This window comes from Somniosus microcephalus, unplaced genomic scaffold, assembly GCF_052327205.1.
Source record: "Somniosus microcephalus isolate GS21.2 unplaced genomic scaffold, FLI_Smic_1.0 unresolved_chr2, whole genome shotgun sequence".
NCBI lineage: Eukaryota > Metazoa > Chordata > Chondrichthyes > Squaliformes > Somniosidae > Somniosus > Somniosus microcephalus.
In genome coordinates, this window is record NW_028225180.1 from 67,597,859 (window position 1) to 67,615,101 (window position 17,243).

Sequence of the window (17,243 nt, forward strand, 5' to 3'; positions counted from 1 at the left end):
CAAATGTTTTGGCGTGACTGCTTAGAAGCGATTGTTTTGGAATGTTTTTTGGAGTGTTTTTTGGGGTGTTGTTTGGAGTGATTTTTGGAGTGTTTTTGGAGTGTTTGTGGGAGTGTTTTTTGGACAGTTTTGGGGGGGGTTTTGGAGTTTTTTGGTGTGTTTTTTGGAGTGTTTTTTTGGAGTGTTTTTTGGAGTGTTTTGTATTTTTTGAGTGTTGTGGTGTTTTGGTGTGTTTTGTACTGTTTTGCAGTGTTGTGGAGTATTCTGGTGTGTTTTTGAGTTATGTTGTGTTTTGAAGTGTTTAGGAGTGGATTGGAGTGTTTGAGAGTGACTGTTTTGAAGCGAGTGTTTTGGAGTGTTTTAGAGGGTTTCGGCGAGTATGGGACTCTTTTGGAGCGTTTGAGAGTGTTTTGGACTCTTTTGGCGTGTTTTGGATCGTTTTGGTGTGCTGTTGAGTTATGGAGTGTTTGAGAGTGAGTGTTTAGTAGCCAGTGTTTTGGTGTGTTATGGAGTGTTTTGAAGTGTTTCGTAATGTATGGGACTGTTTTGGAGAGTTTGGGAGTGTGTTGTGCAGTGTTTTACACCGTTTTGGAGTGCTTTGAATTTTTGGAGCGAGTGTTTCGGAGTATTTCGGAGTGTTTTGGACTGTTTTGTAGTTTTGCGGAGTGCTTGTAGTGTTTTGGACTGTTTTGTCGAGTTTCGGAATGCTTGGTACTGTTTTGGAGTGTTCTGGTGTGTTTTTGAGTTATGTCGTGTTTTGGAGTAGTTTGGAGTGTTTGGGAGTGACTGTTTTGAAGCGAGTCTTATGGTGTGTTTTAGAGGGTTTCGCAGTGTTTTGAAGTGTTTTGTAATGTATGGGACTGTTTTGGAGAGTTTGAGAGTGTGTTGTGCAGTGTTTTGCACCGTTTTGGAGTGCTTTGAATTTTTGGAGCGTGTGTTTTGGAGTATTTCGGAGTGTTTTGGACTGTTTTGTAGAGCTTCGGAGTGCTTGTAGTGTTTTGGACTGTTTTGTAGAGTTTCAAAGTGCTTGGTCTTGTTTTGGAGTGTTTGGGAGTGTTTTGGAGTCTTTTGTAATGTTTTGGATTGCTGTGGTGTTTTGGTGTCTTCTGGACTGTTTTGGAGTGTTCTGGTGTGTTTTTGAGTTATATCGTGTTTTGGAGTGGTTTGCAGTGTTTCTAAGTGAATGTTTTGAAGCGCGTATTTTGGTGTGTTTTAGAAGGTTTCGGAGTGTATTCGAGTGTTTTGTAGTGTAATGGACTGTTTTGGAGGTTTTGGGAGTGTGCTGGCGTGTTGTGGAGTGTTGTGTAGTGAATTCGAGTGTTTTAGATTGAGTGTTTAGAAGCGAGTGTTTTGGAGTGTTTTGGATTGTTTTGGACGGTTTTGTAGAGTTTCGGAATGCGTGGTACTGTTTTGGAGTGTTTGGGAGTGTTTCGGTGTTGTGCAGTACTTTGCACTGTTTTCCAGTGTTTTGAATTTTTAGGACCGAGTGTTTTTTAGTATTTGAGATTGTTTTGGACTGTTTATGAGTGTTTGGGAGTATTTGGGCGTGTATTGCACTGTATTGGAGTTTTTCTGGAGTGTTTTGATGTGTTATGGACTCTTTTGGAGTGTTTGGGAGTGAATGTTTAGAAGCGAGTGTTCTGGAGTTTTTGGAGGGTTTAGGAGTGTATCGGTCTGTTCTGGAGGGTTTGGGAGTGTGCTGGAGTGTTTTGCAGTTGATTGGAGTGTTTGGGAGTGATTTTTGGATCGAGTGTTTTGGAGTGTTTTAGAGGGTTTCGGAGTGTATGGAACTCTTTTGGAGTGTTTGAGATTGTTTTGGACTCTTTTAGTGTGTTTTGCATCGTTTTGGTGTGCTGTTGAGTTATGGAGTGTAATAGAGTAAGTGCTTAGTAGCCAGTGTTTTGGTGTGTTTTGGAGTGTTATGGAGTGTTTTGAAGTGTTTCGTAGTGTATGAGACAGTTTTGAGATTTTGGGAGTGTGTTGGTGTGTTGTGCAGTGTTTCGCACTGTTTTAGAGTGCTTTGAATTTTTGGAGCGAGTGTTTTGGAGTATTTCGGAGTGTTTTGGACTGTTTTGCAGTTTTTCGGAGTGCTAGTAGTGTTTTGGACTGATTTGTCGAATTTCGGAGTGCTTGGTACTGTTTTGGAGTGTTGTGGAGTGTTCTGGTGTGTTTTTGAGTTATGTCGTTTTTTGGAGTGTTTTGGAGTAGTTTGGAGTGTTTGGGAATGACTGTTTTGAAGCGAGTCTTATGGTGTGTTTTAGAGGGTTTGGGAGTGTGTTGGAGTGTTTTGGAATGTTTTGAGTAATTGTGTAGAAGCGAGTGTTTTGGAGTGTCATGGAGAGGTTTGGAGTCTTTTGGTGTGGTTTTGCAGTGTATGGGACTGTTCTGGGGGTTTGGGAGTGTGTTGGAGTGTTTATGTGTGTTTTGAGTGAGTGCTTAGAAGCGAATGTTTTGGAGTAGTATGGAGTGTTTTCGACTGATTTGTAGACTTTCAAACTGCTTGTGTCTGTTTTCGAGTGTTTGGGAGTGTTTTGGAGTTTTTTGGATTGTTTTGGATTGTTTTGGAATGTCGTGGTGTTTTCGTCTGTTTTGGGGTGTTTTGGAGTGTTGTGGCATGTTTTGGTGTGTTTTTCAGTTATGGAGTGTTTTGGAGTGGTTTGGAGTGGTTTGGAGTGTTTGGGAGAGCCTGTTTAGAAGCGAGTGTTTTGGAGGGTTCTGGAGGGTTTGGGCGAGTCTTTAAGTGTGTTTTGCTTCGTTTTGGAGTGTTTTGGTGTGATTTGAGTTATGGAGTGTTTCGGAGTGTTTTGGAGTGTTTTCAAATGTTTTGGCGTGACTGCTTAGAAGCGATTGTTTTGGAATGTTTTTTGGAGTGTTTTTTGGGGTGTTGTTTGGAGTGATTTTTGGAGTGTTTTTGGAGTGTTTGTGGGAGTGTTTTTTGGACAGTTTTGGGGGGTTTTTTGGAGTTTTTTGGTGTGTTTTTTGGAGTGTTTTTTTGGAGTGATTTTTGGCATTTTTTTTAGAGTGTTTTGTATTATTTGAGTGTTGTGGTGTTTTGGTGTGTTTTGGACTGTTTTGGAGTGTTGTGGAGTATTCTGGTGTGTTTTTGAGTTATGTTGTGTTTTGAAGTGTTTAGGAGTGGATTGGAGTGTTTGAGAGTGACTGTTTTGAAGCGAGTGTTTTGGAGTGTTTTAGAGGTTTTCGGCGTGTATGGGACTCTTTTGGAGCGTTTGAGAGTGTTTTGGACTCTTTTGGCGTGTTTTGGATCGTTTTGGTGTGCTGTTGAGTTATGGAGTGTTTTAGAGTGAGTGTTTAGTAGCCAGTGTTTTGGTGTGTTATGGAGTGTTTTGAAGTGTTTCGTAATGTATGGGACTGTTTTGGAGAGTTTGGGAGTGTGTTGTGCAGTGTTTTACACCGTTTTGGAGTGCTTTGAATTTTTGGAGCGAGTGTTTCAGAGTATTTCGGAGTGTTTTGGACTGTTTTGTAGTTTTGCGGAGTGCTTGTAGTGTTTTGGACTGTTTTGTCGAGTTTCGGAGTGCTTGGTACTGTTTTGGAGTGTTCTGGTGTGTTTTTGAGTCATGTCGTGTTTTGGAGTGTTTTGGAGTAGTTTGGAGTGTTTGGGAGTGACTGTTTTGAAGCGAGTCTTATGGTGTGTTTTAGAGGGTTTCGCAGTGTTTTGAAGTGTTTCGTAATGTATGGGACTGTTTTGGAGAGTTTGAGAGTGTGTTGTGCAGTGTTTTGCACCGTTTTGGAGTGCTTTGAATTTTTGGAGCGTGTGTTTTGGAGTATTTCGGAGTGTTTTGGACTGTTTTGTAGAGCTTCGGAGTGCTTGTAGTGTTTTGGACTGTTTTGTAGATTTTCAAAGTGCTTGGTCTTGTTTTGGAGTGTTTGGGAGTGTTTTGGAGTGTTTTGTAATGTTTTGGATTGCTGTGGTGTTTTGGTGTCTTCTGGACTGTTTTGGAGTGTTCTGGTGTGTTTTTGAGTTATGTCGTTTTTTGGAGTGTTTTGGAGTAGTTTGGAGTGTTTGGGAATGACTGTTTTGAAGCGAGTCTTATGGTGTGTTTTAGAGGGTTTCGGAGTGTATTCGAATGTTTTGGAGTGTACGGGACTGTTTTGGAGGGTTTGGGAGTGTGTTGGAGTATTTTGGAATGTTTTGAGTAATTGTGTAGAAGCGAGTGTTTTGGAGTGTCATGGAGAGGTTTGGAGTCTTTTGGTGTGGTTTTGCAGTGTATGGGACTGTTCTGGGGCTTTGGGAGTGTGTTGGAGTGTTTATGTGTGTTTTGAGTGAGTGCTTAGAAGCGAATGTTTTGGACTAGTATGGAGTGTTTTCGACTGATTTGTAGAGTTTCAAACTGCTTGTGACTGTTTTCGAGTGTTTGGGAGTGTTTTGGAGTTTTTTGGATTGTTTTGGATTGTTTTGGAATGTCGTGGTGTTTTCGTCTGTTTTGGGGTGTTTTGGAGTGTTGTGGCATGTTATGGTGTGTTTTTCAGTTATGGAGTGTTTTGGAGTGGTTTGGAGTGGTTTGGAGTGTTTGGGAGAGCCTGTTTAGAAGCGAGTGTTTTGGAGGGTTCTGGAGGGTTTGGGCGTGTCTTTAAGTGTGTTTTGCTTCGTTTTGGAGTGTTTTGGTGTGATTTGAGTTATGGAGTGTTTCGGAGTGTTTTGGACTGTTTTCAAATGTTTTGGCGTGACTGCTTAGAAGCGATTGTTTTGGAATGTTTTTTGGAGTGTTTTTTGGGGTGTTGTTTGGAGTGATTTTTGGAGTGTTTTTGGAGTGTTTGTGGGAGTGTTTTTTGGACAGTTTTGGGGGGGTTTTTGGAGTTTTTTGGTGTGTTTTTTGGAGTGTTTTTTTGGAGTTTTTTTTGGAGTGATTTTTGGAGTTTTTTTTTAGAGTGTTTTGTATTTTTTGAGTGTTGTGGTGTTTTGGTGTGTTTTGGACTGTTTTGGAGTGTTGTGGAGTATTCTGGTGTTTTTTTGAGTTATGTTGTGTTTTGAAGTGTTTAGGAGTGGATTGGAGTGTTTGAGAGTGACTGTTTTGAAGCGAGTGTTTTGGAGTGTTTTAGAGGGTTTCGGCGTGTATGGGACTCTTTTGGAGCGTTTGAGAGTGTTTTGGACTCTTTTGGCGCGTTTTGGATCGTTTTGGTGTGCTGTTGAGTTATGGAGTGTTTTAGAGTGAGTGTTTAGTAGCCAGTGTTTTGGTGTGTTATGGAGTGTTTTGAAGTGTTTCGTAATGTATGGGATTGTTTTGGAGAGTTTGGGAGTGTGTTGTGCAGTGTTTTACACCGTTTTGGAGTGCTTTGAATTTTTGGAGCGAGTGTTTCGGAGTATTTCGGAGTGTTTTGGACTGTTTTGTCGTTTTGCGGAGTGCTTGTAGTGTTTTGGACTGTTTTGTCGAGTTTCGGAGTGCTTGGTACTGTTTTGGAGTGTTCTGGTGTGTTTTTGAGTTATGTCGTGTTTTGGAGTGTTTTGGAGTAGTTTGGAGTGTTTGGGAGTGACTGTTTTGAAGCGAGTCTTATGGTGTGTTTTAGAGGGTTTCGCAGTGTTTTGAAGTGTTTCGTAATGTATGGGACTGTTTTGGAGAGTTTGAGAGTGTGTTGTGCAGTGTTTTGCACCGTTTTGGAGTGCTTTGAATTTTTGGAGCGTGTGTTTTGGAGTATTTCGGAGTGTTTTGGACTGTTTTGCAGAGCTTCGGAGTGCTTGTAGTGTTTTGGACTGTTTTGTAGATTTTCAAAGTGCTTGGTCTTGTTTTGGAGTGTTTGGGAGTCTTTTGGAGTGTTTTGTAATGTTTTGGATTGCTGTGGTGTTTTGGTGTCTTCTGGACTGTTTTGGAGTGTTCTGGTGTGTTTTTGAGTTATGTCGTTTTTTGGAGTGTTTTGGAGTAGTTTGGAGTGTTTGGGAATGACTGTTTTGAAGCGAGTCTTATGGTGTGTTTTAGAGGGTTTCGGAGTGTATTCGAATGTTTTGGAGTGTACGGGACTGTTTTGGAGGGTTTGGGAGTGTGTTGGAGTATTTTGGAATGTTTGAGTAATTGTGTAGAAGCGAGTGTTTTGGAGTGTCATGGAGAGGTTTGGAGTCCTTTGGTGTGGTTTTGCAGTGTATGGGACTGTTCTGGGGGGTTTGGGAGTGTGTTGGAGTGTTTATGTGTGTTTTGAGTGAGTGCTTAGAAGCGAATGTTTTGGAGTAGTATGGAGTGTTTTCGACTGACTTGTAGAGTTTCAAACTGCTTGTGACTGTTTTCGAGTGTTTGGGAGTGTTTTGGAGTTTTTTGGATTGTTTTGGATTGTCGTGGTGTTTTCGTCTGTTTTGGGGTGTTTTGGAGTGTTGTGGCATGTTATGGTGTGTTTTTCAGTTATGGAGTGTTTTGGAGTGGTTTGGAGTGGTTTGGAGTGTTTGGGAGAGCCTGTTTAGAAGCGAGTGTTTTGGAGGGTTCTGGAGGGTTTGGGCGAGTCTTTAAGTGTGTTTTGCTTCGTTTTGGTGTGATTTGAGTTATGGAGTGTTTCGGAGTGTTTTGGACTGTTTTCAAATGTTTTGGCGTGACTGCTTAGAAGCGATTGTTTTGGAATGTTTTTTGGAGTGTTTTTTGGGGTGTTGTTTGGAGTGATTTTTGGAGTGTTTTTGGAGTGTTTGTGGGAGTGTTTTTTGGACAGTTTTGGGGGGGTTTTTGGAGTTTTTTGGTGTGTTTTTTGGAGTGTTTTTTTGGAGTTTTTTTTTGGAGTGATTTTTGGAGTGTTTTTTTAGAGTGTTTTGTATTTTTTGAGTGTTGTGGTGTTTTGGTGTGTTTTGGACTGTTTTGGAGTGTTGTGGAATATTCTGGTGTGTTTTTGAGTTATGTTGTGTTTTGAAGTGTTTAGGAGTGGATTGGAGTGTTTGAGAGTGACTGTTTTGAAGCGAGTGTTTTGGAGTGTTTTAGAGGGTTTCGGCGTGTATGGGACTCTTTTGGAGCGTTTGAGAGTGTTTTGGACTCTTTTGGCGTGTTTTGGATCGTTTTGGTGTGCTGTTGAGTTATGGAGTGTTTTAGAGTGAGTGTTTAGTAGCCAGTGTTTTGGTGTGTTATGGAGTGTTTTGAAGTGTTTCGTAATGTATGGGACTGTTTTGGAGAGTTTGGGAGTGTGTTGTGCAGTGTTTTACACCGTTTTGGAGTGCTTTTAATTTTTGGAGCGAGTGTTTCAGAGTATTTCGGAGTGTTTTGGACTGTTTTGTAGTTTTGCGGAGTGCTTGTAGTGTTTTGGACTGTTTTGTCGAGTTTCGGAGTGCTTGGTACTGTTTTGGAGTGTTCTGGTGTGTTTTTGAGTCATGTCGTGTTTTGGAGTGTTTTGGAGTAATTTGGAGTGTTTGGGAGTGACTGTTTTGAAGCGAGTCTTATGGTGTGTTTTAGAGGGTTTCGCAGTGTTTTGAAGTGTTTCGTAATGTATGGGACTGTTTTGGAGAGTTTGAGAGTGTGTTGTGCAGTGTTTTGCACCGTTTTGGAGTGCTTTGAATTTTTGGAGCGTGTGTTTTGGAGTATTTCGGAGTGTTTTGGACTGTTTTGTAGAGCTTCGGAGTGCTTGTAGTGTTTTGGACTGTTTTGTAGATTTTCAAAGTGCTTGGTCTTGTTTTGGAGTGTTTGGGAGTGTTTTGGAGTGTTTTGTAATGTTTTGGATTGCTGTGGTGTTTTGGTGTCTTCTGGACTGTTTTGGAGTGTTCTGGTGTGTTTTTGAGTTATGTCGTTTTTTGGAGTGTTTTGGAGTAGTTTGGAGTGTTTGGGAATGACTGTTTTGAAGCGAGTCTTATGGTGTGTTTTAGAGGGTTTCGGAGTGTATTCGAATGTTTTGGAGTGTACGGGACTGTTTTGGAGGGTTTGGGAGTGTGTTGGAGTATTTTGGAATGTTTTGAGTAATTGTGTAGAAGCGAGTGTTTTGGAGTGTCATGGAGAGGTTTGGAGTCTTTTGGTGTGGTTTTGCAGTGTATGGGACTGTTCTGGGGGGTTTGGGAGTGTGTTGGAGTGTTTATGTGTGTTTTGAGTGAGTGCTTAGAAGCGAATGTTTTGGAGTAGTATGGAGTGTTTTCGACTGATTTGTAGAGTTTCAAACTGCTTGTGACTGTTTTCGAGTGTTTGGGAGTGTTTTGGAGTTTTTTGGATTGTTTTGGATTGTTTTGGAATGTCGTGGTGTTTTCGTCTGTTTTGGGGTGTTTTGGAGTGTTGTGGCATGTTATGGTGTGTTTTTCAGTTATGGAGTGTTTTGGAGTGGTTTGGAGTGGTTTGGAGTGTTTGGGAGAGCCTGTTTAGAAGCGAGTGTTTTGGAGGGTTCTGGAGGGTTTGGGCGAGTCTTTAAGTGTGTTTTGCTTCGTTTTGGAGTGTTTTGGTGTGATTTGAGTTATGGAGTGTTTCGGAGTGTTTTGGACTGTTTTCAAATGTTTTGGCGTGACTGCTTAGAAGCGATTGTTTTGGAATGCTTTTTGGAGTGTTTTTTGGGGTGTTGTTTGGAGTGATTTTTGGAGTGTTTTTGGAGTGTTTGTGGGAGTGTTTTTTGGACAGTTTTGGGGGGGTTTTTGGAGTTTTTTGGTGTGTTTTTTGGAGTGTTTTTTTGGAGTTTTTTTTGGAGTGATTTTTGGAGTTTTTTTTTAGAGTGTTTTGTATTTTTTGAGTGTTGTGGTGTTTTGGTGTGTTTTGGACTGTTTTGGAGTGTTGTGGAGTATTCTGGTGTGTTTTTGAGTTATGTTGTGTTTTGAAGTGTTTAGGAGTGGATTGGAGTGTTTGAGAGTGACTGTTTTGAAGCGAGTGTTTTGGAGTGTTTTAGAGGGTTTCGGCGTGTATGGGACTCTTTTGGAGCGTTTGAGAGTGTTTTGGACTCTTTTGGCGTGTTTTGGATCGTTTTGGTGTGCTGTTGAGTTATGGAGTGTTTTAGAGTGAGTGTTTAGTAGCCAGTGTTTTGGTGTGTTATGGAGTGTTTTGAAGTGTTTCGTAATGTATGGGACTGTTTTGGAGAGTTTGGGAGTGTGTTGTGCAGTGTTTTACACCGTTTTGGAGTGCTTTGAATTTTTGGAGCGAGTGTTTCGGAGTATTTCGGAGTGTTTTGGACTGTTTTGTCGTTTTGCGGAGTGCTTGTAGTGTTTTGCACTGTTTTGTCGAGTTTCGGAGTGCTTGGTACTGTTTTGGAGTGTTCTGGTGTGTTTTTGAGTTATGTCGTGTTTTGGAGTGTTTTGGAGTAGTTTGGAGTGTTTGGGAGTGACTGTTTTGAAGCGAGTCTTATGGTGTGTTTTAGAGGGTTTCGCAGTGTTTTGAAGTGTTTCGTAATGTATGGGACTGTTTTGGAGAGTTTGAGAGTGTGTTGTGCAGTGTTTTGCACCGTTTTGGAGTGCTTTGAATTTTTGGAGCGTGTGTTTTGGAGTATTTCGGAGTGTTTTGGACTGTTTTGCAGAGCTTCGGAGTGCTTGTAGTGTTTTGGACTGTTTTGTAGATTTTCAAAGTGCTTGGTCTTGTTTTGGAGTGTTTGGGAGTCTTTTGGAGTGTTTTGTAATGTTTTGGATTGCTGTGGTGTTTTGGTGTCTTCTGGACTGTTTTGGAGTGTTCTGGTGTGTTTTTGAGTTATGTCGTTTTTTGGAGTGTTTTGGAGTAGTTTGGAGTGTTTGGGAATGACTGTTTTGAAGCGAGTCTTATGGTGTGTTTTAGAGGGTTTCGGAGTGTATTCGAATGTTTTGGAGTGTACGGGACTGTTTTGGAGGGTTTGGGAGTGTGTTGGAGTATTTTGGAATGTTTTGAGTAATTGTGTAGAAGCGAGTGTTTTGGAGTGTCATGGAGAGGTTTGGAGTCTTTTGGTGTGGTTTTGCAGTGTATGGGACTGTTCTGGGGGGTTTGGGAGTGTGTTGGAGTGTTTATGTGTGTTTTGAGTGAGTGCTTAGAAGCGAATGTTTTGGAGTAGTATGGAGTGTTTTCGACTGACTTGTAGAGTTTCAAACTGCTTGTGACTGTTTTCGAGTGTTTGGGAGTGTTTTGGAGTTTTTTGGATTGTTTTGGATTGTCGTGGTGTTTTCGTCTGTTTTGGGGTGTTTTGGAGTGTTGTGGCATGTTATGGTGTGTTTTTCAGTTATGGAGTGTTTTGGAGTGGTTTGGAGTGGTTTGGAGTGTTTGGGAGAGCCTGTTTAGAAGCGAGTGTTTTGGAGGGTTCTGGAGGGTTTGGGCGAGTCTTTAAGTGTGTTTTGCTTCGTTTTGGTGTGATTTGAGTTATGGAGTGTTTCGGAGTGTTTTGGACTGTTTTCAAATGTTTTGGCGTGACTGCTTAGAAGCGATTGTTTTGGAATGTTTTTTGGAGTGTTTTTTGGGGTGTTGTTTGGAGTGATTTTTGGAGTGTTTTTGGAGTGTTTGTGGGAGTGTTTTTTGGACAGTTTTGGGGGGGTTTTTGGAGTTTTTTGGTGTGTTTTTTGGAGTGTTTTTTTGGAGTTTTTTTTGGAGTGATTTTTGGAGTGTTTTTTTAGAGTGTTTTGTATTTTTTGAGTGTTGTGGTGTTTTGGTGTGTTTTGGACTGTTTTGGAGTGTTGTGGAATATTCTGGTGTGTTTTTGAGTTATGTTGTGTTTTGAAGTGTTTAGGAGTGGATTGGAGTGTTTGAGAGTGACTGTTTTGAAGCGAGTGTTTTGGAGTGTTTTAGAGGGTTTCGGCGTGTATGGGACACTTTTGGAGCGTTTGAGAGTGTTTTGGACTCTTTTGGCGTGTTTTGGATCGTTTTGGTGTGCTGTTGAGTTATGGAGTGTTTTAGAGTGAGTGTTTAGTAGCCAGTGTTTTGGTGTGTTATGGAGTGTTTTGAAGTGTTTCGTAATGTATGGGACTGTTTTGGAGAGTTTGGGAGTGTGTTGTGCAGTGTTTTACACCGTTTTGGAGTGCTTTGAATTTTTGGAGCGAGTGTTTCGGAGTATTTCAGAGTGTTTTGACATCATGTGGACTGCAGGCCAGTCCAGCGTGATTTTCTCTAGCCACGCACGTCCCAGTAGCGATGGGTAATTTCCCTTTACCACATATAGTGGCAGTTTTGCAGTCTGTCCGTTCAATTTAACTGTCACCTCAATGACGCCTCTCATGGCCACAGGTTCGCTGGTATACGTCTTTAGCACAATGTTTGTTGGCTGAAGGGTAAGGAGTGTTTTTTTTTGCAGTGTGTGCTTTTTGGTGTGTGTGTTTTTTGGATTGTTTTTTTTGGAGTGTTTTGTTTGTAGTGCGTTTTGGAGTTTTTTCTTGGAGGAGTGTTTTTTTTGGGAGGTGTCCTTTTTTTGTAGTGATATTTTTGTAGTTTTTTTTGTAGTTTTTATATTGGAGTTTTTTTTTGGCGTGTTCTTTTTTTGCTTTTTTTTGGAGTGTTTTTTTTAGGAGTATTTTTTTTGGAGATTTTTTTTGTGTTTTTTTTGGAGTAATTCTTTTGGAGTTTTTATTTTGGAGTTCCTTTTTTGGATTTTTTTTTTTGGAGATTTTTTTGGAGTGTGTGTTTTTTGGAGTGTGTGTTTTTTGGAGTGCTTTTTGGGGTGTGTTATTTGGAGTGTTTTTTGCAGTGTTTATTGGAGTGTTTTTTGGAGTGATTTTTGGAGTTTTTTTGGAGTGTTTTTTGGAATGTCTTTTTGAGTTTTTTTGGGAGTTTTTTTTGGGAGTGTTTTTCTTGTAGGTGTTTTTTTTGTAGCTTTTTTTGGTAGTTTTTTTTTGCTGTTTTTTTTTGGAGTTTATTTTTGGAGTGTTTTTTTTGGTGTGTTTTTTTTGGAGTGTTTTTTTGGAGTTATTTTTTGGGGGATTTTTGGAGTAATTCTTTTGCAGTGTTTTTTGGAGTATTTTATTGGAGTATTATTTTTGGAGTTTTTTTTGGAGTGTTTTTTTTGGAGTTTTTTTAGGAGTGTTTTTTTGGAGGAGTTTTTTTTTGTAGTGTTATTTTGTAGTTTTTTTTTGGAGTGTTTTCTGCAGTGTTTCTTGGAGTGCTTTTTGGAGTGTTTTTTGGAGTGTATTTTGGAGTGTGTTTTTTGGGTTGTGTTTTTTGGAGTGTTTTTTGGAGTTTTTTTTTGGAGTTTTTTTTGGGGGTTTTTTTTGGAGTGTTTTCTGGAATGTTTTTTGGGGTGTTTTCTGGAGTGTTTTTTGGAGTGCTTTCTGGAGTGTTTTTTGGAGTGTATTTTGGAGTGTGTTTTTTGGAGTGTTTTTTGGAGTATTTTTTTGGAGTGTTTTTTTTTGGAGGAGTGTTTTTTTTGCAGGAGTGTTTTATTTGTAGCGTTATTTTAGTAGATTTTGTTTTGTAATGTTTTTTTCGGAGTTTTTTGTGCCGTGTTTTTTGTGGTTTGTTTCTTTTGGAGTGTTTTTTTTGGAGTTTTTTTTTGGAGTTCTTTTTTTGGAGTTTTTTTTTGCAGTGTTTTTTTTGGTGTGTTTTTTTGGAGTTTTTTTTTGGAGTGTTTTTTTTGGAGATCTTATTTTGGATTTTTTTTGGAGTGGTTTTTTTGGAGTGTTTTTTGGAGTGTTCCTTTGGAGTTTTTTTTGGAGTGTTTTCTGGAATGTTTTTTGGAGTATTTTCTGGAGTGTTTTTTGGAGTGCTTTTTGGAGTGTTTTTTGGAGTGCTTTTTGGAGTGTGTTTTTTGGAGTGCTTTTTGGAGTGTGTTTTTGGAGTGTTTTTTGCAATGTTTTTTGCAGTGTTTTTTGGAGTGTTTTTTGAAGTGTTTTTTTGGGAGTGTTTTTTTGGGAGGTTTTTTTTGGCTTTTTTTTGGAGTTTTTATTTGGAGGAGTTTTTTTTTGTAGTTTTTTTGTAGTTTTTTTTTGGAGTGTTTTTTTTGGTGTTTTTTTTGGAGTGTTTTTTGGAGTGTTCTTTTTGGAGTTTTTTTTGGAGTGTTTTATTTGGAGTGTATTTTTTTGTAGTTTTTTTTGGAGCCCTTTTTTTGGAATGTTTTTTTTGGATTGTTATTTTTGGAGTTTTTTCTGGAGTGTGTGTTTTTTGGAGTGTTTTTTGGAGTGTGTTTTTTTGTGTGTTTTTTGGAGTATTTTTTGGAGTGTGTTTTTTGGAGTGTTTTTTGCAGTGTTTATTGGAGTGTTTTTTGGAGTGTTTTTTTTTGGAGTTTTTTTTTGGAGTGCTTTTCTTGGAGTTTTTTTGGAGTGTTTTTTTTAGAGTGTATTTATTGGAGTGTTATTTTTGTAGTGTGTGTTTTTTGGTGTGTGTGTTTTTGGAGTGTGTTTTTTGGAGTTTTTTTGCAGAGTTTTTTGGACTGTTTTTTTTGGAGTGTTTTTTTTGGAGTGCTTTTTGGAGTTTTTTTTTGGAGGAGTGTTTTTTTTTGGAGGTGTGCTTTTTTGTAGTGTTATTTCTGTAGTTTTTTTTAGTTTTTTTATTGGAGTTTTTTTTTGGAGTCTTTTTTTGCTTTTTTTTGGAGTGTTTTTTTTAGGAGTTTTTTTTTTGGAGTTTTTTTTTGTGTGTTTTTTGGAGTAATTCTTTTGGAGTGTTTTTTGGAGTATTTTATTGGAGTTTTATTTTTGGAGTTTTTTTTGGAGTTTTTTTTTGGAGTGTTTTTTTTGGAGTGTATTTATTGGATTGTTTTCTTTTGCAGTGTGTGTTTTTTGGAGTGTGTGTTTTTTGGAGTGTGTTTTTTGGAGTGTTTTTTGCAGTGTTTTTTGGAGTGTCTTTTTTGGAGTTTTTTTTTGGACTGTTTTTCGTGGAGTGCTTTTTTTGGAGTTTTTTTTGGAGTTTTTTTGGGGGGGTTTTTTTTGGAGGTTTTTTTTGGAGTGTTAATTTTTGGAGTTTTTTTTGGAGTGTTTATTTTGGAATTTTTTTTTGGAGTTCTTTTTTGGAGTGTTTTTTTTGGAGTTTTTTTTTGGAGTTTTTATTTTGGAGTTCCTTTTTTGGATTTTTTTTTTGGAGTGTTTTTTGGAGTTTTCTTTTGGAGTGTTTTCTGGAATGTTTTTTGGAGTGTTTTTTGGAGTGTTTTATTGGAGTTTTTTTGGAGTTTTTGTTTAGAATGTTTTTTTTGGAGTTTTTTTTTGGAGTTTATTTTTGGAGTGTTTTTTTGGTTGTGTTTTTTTTGGAGTTTTTTTTGGAGTGTTTTTTTTTGTAGTGATATTTTTGTTGTTTTTTTTGTAGTTTTTTTATTGGAGTTTTTTTTTGGAGTGTTCTTTTTTTGCTTTTTTTTGGAGTGTTTTTTTTAGGAGTATTTTTTTTGGAGTTTTTTTTTGTGTTTTTTTTGGAGTAATTCTTTTGGAGTGTTTTTTTGGAGTATTTTATTGGAGTTTTATTTTTGGAGTTTTTTTTGGAGTTTATTTTTGGAGTGTTTTTTTTGGAGTGTATTTATTGGATTGTTTTCTTTTGCAGTGTGTGTTTTTTGGAGTGTGTGTTTTTTGGAGTGTGTGTTTTTTGGAGTGTGTTTTTTGCAGTGTTTTTTGCAGTGTTTTTTTTGGAGTTTTTTTTTGGAGTTTTTTCTTGGAGTGTTTTTTTTGGAGGAGTGTTTTTTTTTGGAGGAGTGTTTTTTTGTAGTGTTATTTTTGTAGGTTTTTTTTGGAGTTTTTTATGGAGTGTTTTTTGTGGTGTGTCTTTTTTGGAGTGTTTATCTTGGATTTTTTTTGGAGTGTTTTTTTTGGAGCGTTTCTTTTGGGGTGTTTTTTTTGGAGTGTTTTTTATTGGAGGAGTGTTTTTTTGCAGGAGTTTTTTTTGCAGTGTTATTTTGGAGTATTTTTTTGGAGTTTTTTTTTGGAGTATTTTTTGTGTTGTGTTTTTTTGGAGTGTATTTCTTGGAGTTATTTTTGGAGTGTTTTTTTGGAGTTTTTTTTGGAGCTTTTCTGGAGTGTTTTTTTTGGAGGAGTGTTTTTTTTGGAGTTTTTTGGGGGGTTTTTGGAGGAGTGTTTTTTTTGGAGGAGTGTTTCTTTTGTAGTGTTATTTTTGGAGTTTCTTTTTGTAGTTTTTTTTGGAGTTTTTTTTTGTAGTGTTTTTTGTGGTGTGTTTTTTGGATTGTTTTTTGAAGTGTTATTTGGAGTGCTTTTTGGAGTGTTTTTTTGGGGGGGCTTGGGAGTCTTTTTATGTGAGAGTTTTTTTTGGAGGAGTGTTTTTTTTGGAGGAGTGTTTCTTTTGTAGTGTTATTTTTGGAGTTTCTTTTTGGCGTTTTTTTTTGTGTGTTTTTTGGAGTAATTCTTTTGGAGTGTTTTTTGGAGTATTTTATTGGAGTTTTATTTTTGGAGTTTTTTTTGGAGTTTTTTTTTGGAGTGTTTTTTTTGGAGTGTATTTATTGGATTGTTTTCTTTTGCAGTGTGTGTTTTTTGGAGTGTGTGTTTTTTGGAGTGTGTTTTTTGGAGTGTTTTTTGCAGTGTTTTTTGGAGTGTTTTTTTTGGAGTTTTTTTTTGGACTGTTTTTCGTGGAGTGCTTTTTTTGGAGTTTTTTTTGGAGTTTTTTTTGGGGGGTTTTTTTTGGAGGTTTTTTTTGGAGTGTTATTTTTTGGAGTTTTTTTTGGAGTGTTTTTTGGAGTTTTCTTTTGGAGTGTTTTCTGGAATGTTTTTTGGAGTGTTTTTTGGAGTGTTTTATTGGAGTTTTTTTGGAGTTTTTGTTTAGAATGTTTTTTTTGGAGTTTTGTTTTGGAGTTTATTTTTGGAGTGTTTTTTTGGGTGTGTTTTTTTTGGAGTTTTTTTTGGAGTGTTTTTTTTTTGTAGTGATATTTTTGTTGTTTTTTTTGTAGTTTTTTTATTGGAGTTTTTTTTTGGAGTGTTCTTTTTTTGCTTTTTTTTGGAGTGTTTTTTTTAGGAGTATTTTTTTTGGAGTTTTTTTTTGTGTTTTTTTTGGAGTAATTCTTTTGGAGTGCTTTTTTGGAGTATTTTATTGGAGTTTTATTTTTGGAGTTTTTTTTGGAGTTTATTTTTGGAGTGTTTTTTTTGGAGTGTATTTATTGGATTGTTTTCTTTTGCAGTGTGTGTTTTTTGGAGTGTGTGTTTTTTGGAGTGTGTGTTTTTTGGAGTGTGTTTTTTGCAGTGTTTTTTTTGGAGTTTTTTTTTGGAGTTTTTTCTTGGAGTGTTTTTTTTGGAGGAGTGTTTTTTTTTGGAGGAGTGTTTTTTTGTAGTGTTATTTTTGTAGGTTTTTTTTGGAGTTTTTTATGGAGTGTTTTTTGTGGTGTGTCTTTTTTGGAGTGTTTATCTTGGATTTTTTTTGGAGTGTTTTTTTTGGAGCGTTTCTTTTGGGGTGTTTTTTTTGGAGTGTTTTTTATTGGAGGAGTGTTTTTTTGCAGGAGTTTTTTTTGCAGTGTTATTTTGGAGTATTTTTTTGGAGTTTTTTTTTGGAGTATTTTTTGTGTTGTGTTTTTTTGGAGTGTATTTCTTGGAGTTATTTTTGGAGTGTTTTTTTGGAGTTTTTTTTGGAGCTTTTCTGGAGTTTTTTTTTGGAGGAGTGTTTTTTTTTGGAGTTTTTTGGGGGTTTTTTGGAGGAGTGTTTTTTTTGGAGGAGTGTTTCTTTTGTAGTGTTATTTTTGGAGTTTCTTTTTGTAGTTTTTTTTGGAGTTTTTTTTTGTAGTGTTTTTTGTGGTGTGTTTTTTGGATTGTTTTTTGAAGTGTTATTTGGAGTGCTTTTTGGAGTGTTTTTTTGGGGGGGCTTGGGAGTCTTTTTATGTGAGAGTTTTTTTTGGAGGAGTGTTTTTTTTGGAGGAGTGTTTCTTTTGTAATGTTATTTTTGGAGTTTCTTTTTGGCGTTTTTTTTTTGTGTGTTTTTTGGAGTAATTCTTTTGGAGTGTTTTTTGGAGTATTTTATTGGAGTTTTATTTTTGGAGTTTTTTTTGGAGTTTTTTTTTGGAGTGTTTTTTTTGGAGTGTATTTATTGGATTGTTTTCTTTTGCAGTGTGTGTTTTTTGGAGTGTGTGTTTTTTGGAGTGTGTTTTTTGGAGTGTTTTTTGCAGTGTTTTTTGGAGTGTTTTTTTTGGAGTTTTTTTTTGGACTGTTTTTCGTGGAGTGCTTTTTTTGGAGTTTTTTTTGGAGTTTTTTTTGGGGGGGTTTTTTTGGAGGTTTTTTTTGGAGTGTTATTTTTTGGAGTTTTTTTTGGAGTGTTTTTTTTTTGTAGTGATATTTTTGTTGTTTTTTTTGTAGTTTTTTTATTGGAGTTTTTTTTTGGAGTGTTCTTTTTTTGCTTTTTTTTGGAGTGTTTTTTTTAGGAGTATTTTTTTTGGAGTTTTTTTTTGTGTTTTTTTTGGAGTAATTCTTTTGGAGTGTTTTTTTGGAGTATTTTATTGGAGTTTTATTTTTGGAGTTTTTTTTGGAGTTTATTTTTGGAGTGTTTTTTTTGGAGTGTATTTATTGGATTGTTTTC